Here is an 8081-nt window from a genome sequence, read left to right as displayed (position 1 = left end):
CACCTAGAGTGACCAGACAGAAAGTGTGTAAAATCAGGACAGGGATGGGTGGGGGTGGGGGATAAAAGGAGCCTATATAAGAAAAAGACCCCAAAATTGGGACTGTCCCTATAAAATAGGGATATCTGCTCACCCTACCCCCATCCTGATTTTTCACACATCTGGCTAACCCCAGCCAAACCCTGTGTGACATTCCAATTCTGGCTGCCTGCCCAGGAAGTGAGTTACCTTCACTTTCATTCCTCAGCACGCAGCCAGTCTCCCTTCCCCCCCTAGCACTTCACCCAGCCCAGCCTTGACGGAGGGGAGGGAGGAGAGAGAGAGAGGGGTGCTCCTGGGGAGGAAGGAGAAAGGAGGGGGTGCTCTGTGGGGCAGGGGGGAGAAGAATGGATGTTATGGGAGACAACAAAGGATACTGGTTCCAGAGCCACAGCCTCACCTGACCTCAGCCGGGGGGAAAGAGTTACACTCACAGGTGAGCTCCTTTCCCAACCCCCACCCCCTCCCCTTCCCAGAGACCCCAGCAGCCAATCCCGTTCCTCAGACTGTGCTGCATTTGGCTCTCTCTAGGACCCAGCAGCCCTGCTTCTACACTGTCTGGGCTGCCTGGAGAGTGGTGCCCTCAGGCAGTGTGAGGCCCTACGTGGCTGCCTATTCTGCCTATGCCTAAGGACAGCCCTGGTCAAAACTGGTCCCAAGCCTTGAGCACGCTAAATAGCCTGCCCTCTGTTTTGACCAGAGTTGTCATAACCATGCACTGACTTGGCCTGGTATGCTCCCTATGTCGTCCCTGAAGGGCAGCGTCACAGCCAATAACTCATGCCATGGAAGAGTGTCCAACGCAACATCCTACAATGCCTAGCCTCTCTTGATATAGAGGACATCCTCTGATTAATGTCCAGGTTCTGTGAGCTCTGACATCTGCAAACAAGAGAAGTCTATGTTGCTTAGAGTTAAGCATGCACCTAAATGATTGCAGGATCAGAGTCCTACCATATGAATTTATACAATGTTTTGTGTTGTTTCTTCTGTCCATACCTGATGACAGTTCCCAGCCCTTGCACTTTTTCTTGTTGGCCTACTGCTATGTTAGAAGTCTTTCACCTCATGCTTGGATGATAGCTGACCATGCCTAGATTAAGTCCCACCTGTCCCTGCCTTCCCCTTACTGAGAATTCCCCTTTCACACCAATGTTGCTCTCCTGCCATTCTATGTCTCATCCTGTTTCAGCTTCCTAGCCCTTATCTCAGGCTCAGAGAAGTCACACATCATGAAGGCAGCTTTGGGAAGGAGAGGAGCCGGCTCAGAGCCAGAAGCAGCGATAGTGATCAAGAAATTGAAGCTAAAGTTGTCTCTTTGCTCTTTGCCTTTGGTAAGGGATGGGGTTTGTGGAGGAGGACATAGGGCTTTCAGCACTGATTAGGAAAAGAAATATTGCCAGAGGGCTGAAGAGATGTGACGAGTCATGTTTTGGTTCTGGGAGTGAAGAGGAAGGATGCTGTGGGAGGAAAGGAAGAAAAGGAGGCAGAAAGAAACAGAGAGAGTTGCCCCATCAGCTTCTGCCTCTAAGAACATCAATATTTATCCTTTGGCTTCTAAGGACTTTAATTATTTAGTACCCATATAGCCCTCGTGGTACTGAAGGACTCAAACATTAACAAATTTATCCTCATAACCTCCCTGTGCAATAGGGAAGCAATAATAATAATATTGGCATGATAGAGATGGGGAAAGTCTCTCTCCTCGTGCCTGGATGACAGATGTAGAGAAATTGTGACTGGCCCAAGTTCACACAGGATTGTGGCGGGGCCAAGAATTGAACTCAGTGACAGGTGACCATGAACTGAGGCTGTCATGAACAGATTCTCACCACACTTCATAGCTAAAATAACAGGAGAGTGGGGGGCAGGGTGAAGACAGTTCACAAATTATATAAGGAAAAATGTCAGAGAAGATTCAGGGACCTCTGAACAGAAAGAGGCGTTGTCTTGCCAGTAAAGTGACTATTTGGCTCAGTGCCAACATTAAAGTGCATTGGAGAGTGCTCTCATTATGCTCTAATGTTGCTATATGTCAGTACTTATGGGAATGAAATTACAGAAATAAGTAAGGTCTCTCTATATTGTATTTTTAATCACAAAAAGTCACCATTGTCTGACTGTTTGGCAGCTTCTTTGAAATCTGCAGAGCTGTGCAAAAAGCTTGCCATGAAACCCAAAACCACGCTATTCCAAAGGAGTTACAGTTTCATTACAAACTCCTAACTTAGATCAGGTTCATGCCCTGAGCCCATTTCTAGAAAATGAGTGCCAGTTTGAGACAAATCTGTGCTGATGTATAATTATGCATCAAAGTTGACCAAAAGTTATGATTTTTTTCATGTTTCTGTATTAGATAAAGCTCCAACTCATATACAGAGATTCAAACTTTCCGAGATGTTGGGTTGCTTGAAAACACAGATCTGGATTTTTTTAAACTTGTATCCAACTCTACTTTTGCTGTAAACCTAAGAGAAGCACTTAGAATTGTTAGATGAGTTTAACTATAAGATTTAGAGTTTGTTCTTAACTGAAACCAAAACAGCAACATTTGAGGTTTGTGAAACTATGCAGATCAAAACTGTTGAGAGGTTCACATAAACTTTTCACAGCTCTAGAAATGTTAATGATTTTAACCCAATTTTTTATGGACAAGAGTACTGGGAGATTTTGGCAAACCAGTAAAGTGCCTGAAACCACTATGGCTTATTGCTAAAAGCAGCCTAGTCTTCAGGCTGTAAAGTGGCTATGCAGTTTGACCAAGGCAAGAGGGGTGGGGGTTTGGGTGCCACAGAAAAGGCAGCTTGATCCCGTGTCCTTCCTGATAAAAATTGTTTCAAAGTTGCTGATACATGCATTTTAGAAGAGAAGGATGTGCCCCAGAAATGTCTACTAGGGCCTCAAGGCTGCAACTCTGGAAAAACCCACACCTAGTTAATTAATAATCAGAAGGAACTTCTTGCTTGACCATTGAAACTGCTTACTTAACAAGTTTTCTTAAGAGACATGTCATTCTATTACTAATGTATAAATAAGGGGGGAAAGTTTGAGGCAGTTGGACTCGTTTGGATTTAGGGTGACCAGACAGCAAGTATGAAAAATTGGGACAAGGGGTGGGGAGTAATAGGAGCCTATACAAGATAAAGACCCAAAAATTGGGGCTGTGCCAATAAAATCAAGACATCTGGTCACCCTATTTGGACTCTCCCTCTGGATACATCTTGCTGCCCCTACCGGCAGATGGAAGATTTAGCCACCAGAAGCCTGCTGGTGTGTCATTTGAGAGCCACACTCAGCTTTGGTAATTATCAAGGGTTGGGGGTGTTTTACTAACCTGTTGCAGATGTATTACTTGAGACTAAGTAAAGTTTAGCTTTAAGTGAAAGCACTCTTGTGTCGTCCTGTTTGTGCCAGCCATCTGTCGGTCGGACGGCCATGTCTCCCCTGAGTTATTTCCTGACACCACCTCGCATGGAGTAAAAGTCACAAAGAGCTTTGGGTTGAAAGAACCCCAGGTAACACAAGTGTCCAGATAAAATTAATCCCTTCCACTGCTACTCGCACTTCCCTAACTTATGGGGAGGTGGGAAAATACATTAAAGATCGTGAGGTGGTTAGATGCTATGTTAATGGGGACTGTACAAATACCTAAAATAGCTGAAAACATACCAAGAAAGGGGATTGCAAAGTGGTTTTCCTCTGAATCATAATTCCAGATTTCTAAAAATAATTGTATAAAAATCAAAATTTGGACAATTTCAAACAGCTCCAATGATAGATATATTTTCTTATTTAAGAAAGTCCTACCCATCCATCTATTTAGCTGTCTATATTCTAAAGTACCTCTAATCACCCACAGTAGAAAGGGGAACACAAATTTGAGAAATAGGAAATTTTTCTTATGTTCCCCTTTATCAACTATAAGTGTGCTGGAGTGCCGGCTTTCTGATCGCACAAACCAAAAATGCCAGCAAAAATGTATCTTAAAATGAACTACAGTTGATACTGAAATTGTCCATGTGGTTTAGTGGAATAATAGACTGTACTGAAAGAGGTTACAAGGTCAAGAGGATCTCAGTTGTGTCACTGTCTCAATCTACGCAGCCACAAGGCAATCACTGAGATCCCCATGTCTCAGACAGTCCCCTGGAAAAGTGACTATAAATGAGAATGTCCTAAGTCCAAATACTGTATCTCATCTCAGCTTCTCTGGACAAATAAGCAATGAGAGGACCTGGTCTTGATCTTTTCCAACTAAGGAGGATGTTAAACATTGGAAGAAGGATGAGGCATAGAAAAATGGAGAGCAGCATGGGTATGAAGGAGGAATTCACAGCAAGGGGAAGGTCAGGGATAAGTGGGACTCAGACTTGGCAGGAATCCTGCCATGGCTCTGCCTCCAATATGCCTGTAATCTACTTCTACCCATTCCCCAACAATTTCTGTTGTCTTTTTGGTCACCCTACAGAACTGGCCAGATCAGTCATCTTGTGTATTTTGTATATTCATTCTTATGCACTATACGTATGGACCTAGATACACACTAAATGAATTGAAATAAACAAATAGAAAAGACATCTCATTGATTCTCTTAGTTCTGGCCAGTTACAATCCACCCTGTCTAGAAGCAAGGACGTGCTTTGTAATAGTAAAGGGATGGAATTGCATATAGAGCCAAATTCTGTACTCACACACAGTGCTTAATGAGATCAATGAAATCATATGGGTGTAGCTGAGGGGAGAATCTGCCTCACCGTCTCCAACAGAATGACAGGGCTTGGTCTGTGAATGGTCTCTGGAGGCCTGGTACCTGAACATCAAGCAGATTTCCTGCTTCCTCACACCCCTTCAGCCAATGTTAACACCAATGGCGGCTCACATGCTAGAATTTCTTACATGGATAAAATGTGTGGCAGAGGAGGAGAAGAATGTGCTGATGTCTGCATCTCTCCAGTTTTTGCAACAGTTGGGACAATAAAAACAATGTCAAGGTTGGGGAGATCAGAATTAGGCACTTCAATAAAAGCTCCCTAATTTCCAGAGGGGCTGAGCATGCACAATTCCTAAAGGATTCATTGGATCTACAGAGGCTCAGGGCATCTGAGACAGCCAGTGCACAAATATAGATTTGGTGCCCAATATTAGGCATACAGAGTTCAGATGTGTTGGGTAACATTTTCAGAAGTGCCTAAATGACTTAGCACCTCTGTCCCATTGGAAATCAATGGGCCTTAAAAGTCCATGTCCCAGATCCTTAAAAGTATTTAGATCACAAATTGCCATTAATTTCAGTGGGAGTCAGGTACCTAAATTCCTTTGAGTATCTGGGCCTAAGGCACTAAGACGTTTTGCAATATTTTGCCTATAGCCATTTTAGGAAAAAAAAAAAAAAAAAAGGTAAACCTGGAAAAATATTCTGCGTAGAGACCATGAGTTGGGTTTGTGAAGTGAGAGGACTGAGGCATGGCTATGGTTTGGCACAGCCTGTACATGAGGGTTAAGGCAGAGGACCCATGTTGCAGTGGGCAGCTCACAGAGAATTGTGGCTGACTCAGTCACTCTGCTAACCTTCCATCAGCAGTGGTGTATTCTCCCCTCTGTCCCTGACTCCATCCTTATCCTATTCCTCCCTTTGTGCCAGCAGTAGCACTATCAGTGAAAAACTCATAGAAGGTCAAGTTTGCAATGTCTCCTTGACCCTGTTCCCCTTCCCTGTACACTCATACAAGTCAAATAATATCAAGCCCCTAGAGTTAGGAGGATGAGCTAGTGGTTAGGGCCTGTCTAGAGACTCTCTTTCTGGGCCACAGTTCCTTCCTTGGGGCTCTGTGGGCAGAGTAGCTACACACCATAATTCACTGAAGATGACATGCAAACGTCAATCTAGTCCAAAATGTTTTGCCTCAGTCCTAATTCCTGTCACCTTTCCTGGGCAGGTTTGAGGATTCATACCGAGTCTGTGGTACTTTGAAAAAGATGTTTACTTTTGGAACCGAAATTTGCAGTGAAAAATGACCAGCTTCTTGCTATTGCACAAAGGAAAAGAGAAATCCCTTCTTGCTCATCACTTTCTCTGCCATAGTATCTCTGTTGCCTTCAAATATGTACAGATTCATGAGAAAATCAACACTATATCAAATTCTTAATAGCTATTTTGATTGCCCATCTGAGAGTCCACATCTATTAATAAACCTGAATGATACACAATGGCTGAGATTCTATTTCTGTATCAGCTTCTGGCTTTTCAAAGTCTGCTTTAGTTGGAAGTTAAGAGCCAGATTGTGCCCATAGGCACAGCCCTTGGTAAGAAGTAGTGTGTAAGCTCTGTTGTACCACCCTGCAAGTACCTCCAGGAGACGTTGTGCTTTGGAGACACCTGTGTGAGGCATGCATCCTCTGAAGATCCCCTGTTCCATTCCCCACACCACAACACCTCCAGCCAACTCTGGTATGAAGAGAGCAGAACCATGGTTCCATCTCTTTTCTGTCTAAACCTCTTTGCCGACTTGTTTGCTAGGTCGGGAGCAGTAACTTCAATGCACTCCTACAACGAAGATCAAAACCAAAGATCTGCATACCCATAATGCCATGAGGAAATCTTAATTATCACTTTCCTATACCACTGTATAACCACAATCTAGTCCTAATGTTGTGGAGAATTTTCTTTTGAAATAAACTAGAGCGTTGCCAGCTAATTTTCAGTATTTTTCACTTTTCTGTGCAACTCATCATGTTCTAGGTATCTAACTTTGGCTCTTATGAAAGCTCATACTTCTCCATGTAATGCAGTCCTTCTTCTAAATAAATGTGGTGTTGCAAAATGAATGACGGCTTCGTAATTACATTATTAAGTCAGTTAGCTTGTTAAATATATGTCTAGTTTAATCACAATTAGGCTTGCTTGGAATTCTTGATTCTAGTGCCTAGGAAGTGTTGTAGAAGAATCATAACAACACTGAATTATATTTTGCACAAACAAGCTGCCTCTCATAGATTAAAGCCTAATGATAGACACAGAAAGCCACTTTCTTTATAGTAATGAAGAAACAAAATTACCCGTGTCATAAACAGATAGCTAAGGGTTAATGTTCTTTTACCTGTACAGGGTTAACACAGGGAACCAAACACCTGACCAGAGGACCAATCAGGAAACAAGACTTTTTTCAAATCTAGGTGGAGGGAAGTTTTGGGTGTGAGTCCTTTGTTCTTGGTCTGTTCTTTTCTCGGCTCTGAGAGTGATCTTTCTATCTCCTGGCTTTCTAATCTTCTGTTTCCAAGTTGTAAGTACAAGGATAGTAAGACAATAGGTTTATATTGTTTTCTTTTGTATTTACATGTGTGTAGTTGCTGGAATGTGTTAAATTGTATTCTTTTTGAATAAGGCTTTTTATTCATTTTTTTCCTTTAAGCAATTGACCCTGTATATTGTCATCTTATTACAGAGATCATTTTATGTCCTTTTTCTTTCTTCTTATATAAAGCTTTCTTTTTAAGACCTGTTGGAGTTTTTCTTTAGTGGGGACTCCAGTGAATTGGTGGGAGGAAGAAGTCAGGGGGAAAATCTCTTTGTGTTAGATTTACTAAGCCTGACTTTGCATACCCTCTGGGTGAGGGGGAAGAAAGATTAGATCTCTCAGTACTTGTGTTTCCAGGACTGCAAGCAGGGAATCTCCTAGGGTCGTCCAGGGAGGGGAGCCTGGGAGGAAGTAACAAGGAAACAAGGGGAGTGGGTTATTTCCCTTTGTTGTAAGACTCAAGGCATCTGAGTCTGGGGGTCCTCCAGGGAAGGTTTTGGGGAGACCACAGTGAGCTAGGCACTGTATAATTCCTGGCTGGTGGCAGCAATTACCAGGTCCAAGCTGGTAACTAAGCTTGGAGGTTTTCATGCTAACACCCATATTTTGGACGCTAAGGTCCAGATCTGGGAAGAAATGTTATGACAACCTGCCCCAAATAATTGAAGTCAATGTGGGGAGAGGGAACGTAAAGAAAGAATGGGCCCATTGTATCTAAAATATCAGAAGGAGAAGCTCCACTGAAGC

General features: G+C 43.0%; 1 long non-coding RNA gene across 1 annotated transcript; it reads left to right on the top strand.

Moving 5' to 3' along the window:
* Positions 1 to 343: 343 nt before the first annotated feature.
* LOC127048906 (uncharacterized) lies at positions 344 to 6864 on the top strand. Its single transcript, XR_007773807.1, has 2 exons — positions 344 to 475; positions 5976 to 6864. It is a non-coding gene; the product is annotated as an uncharacterized LOC127048906 (long non-coding RNA).
* Positions 6865 to 8081: the final 1217 nt, after the last annotated feature.

This window comes from Gopherus flavomarginatus, chromosome 4, assembly GCF_025201925.1.
Source record: "Gopherus flavomarginatus isolate rGopFla2 chromosome 4, rGopFla2.mat.asm, whole genome shotgun sequence".
Taxonomy (NCBI): domain Eukaryota; kingdom Metazoa; phylum Chordata; order Testudines; family Testudinidae; genus Gopherus; species Gopherus flavomarginatus.
The sequence above is the reverse complement of the archived record's forward strand: the minus strand, read 5'-3'. Positions and strand labels throughout refer to the sequence as shown.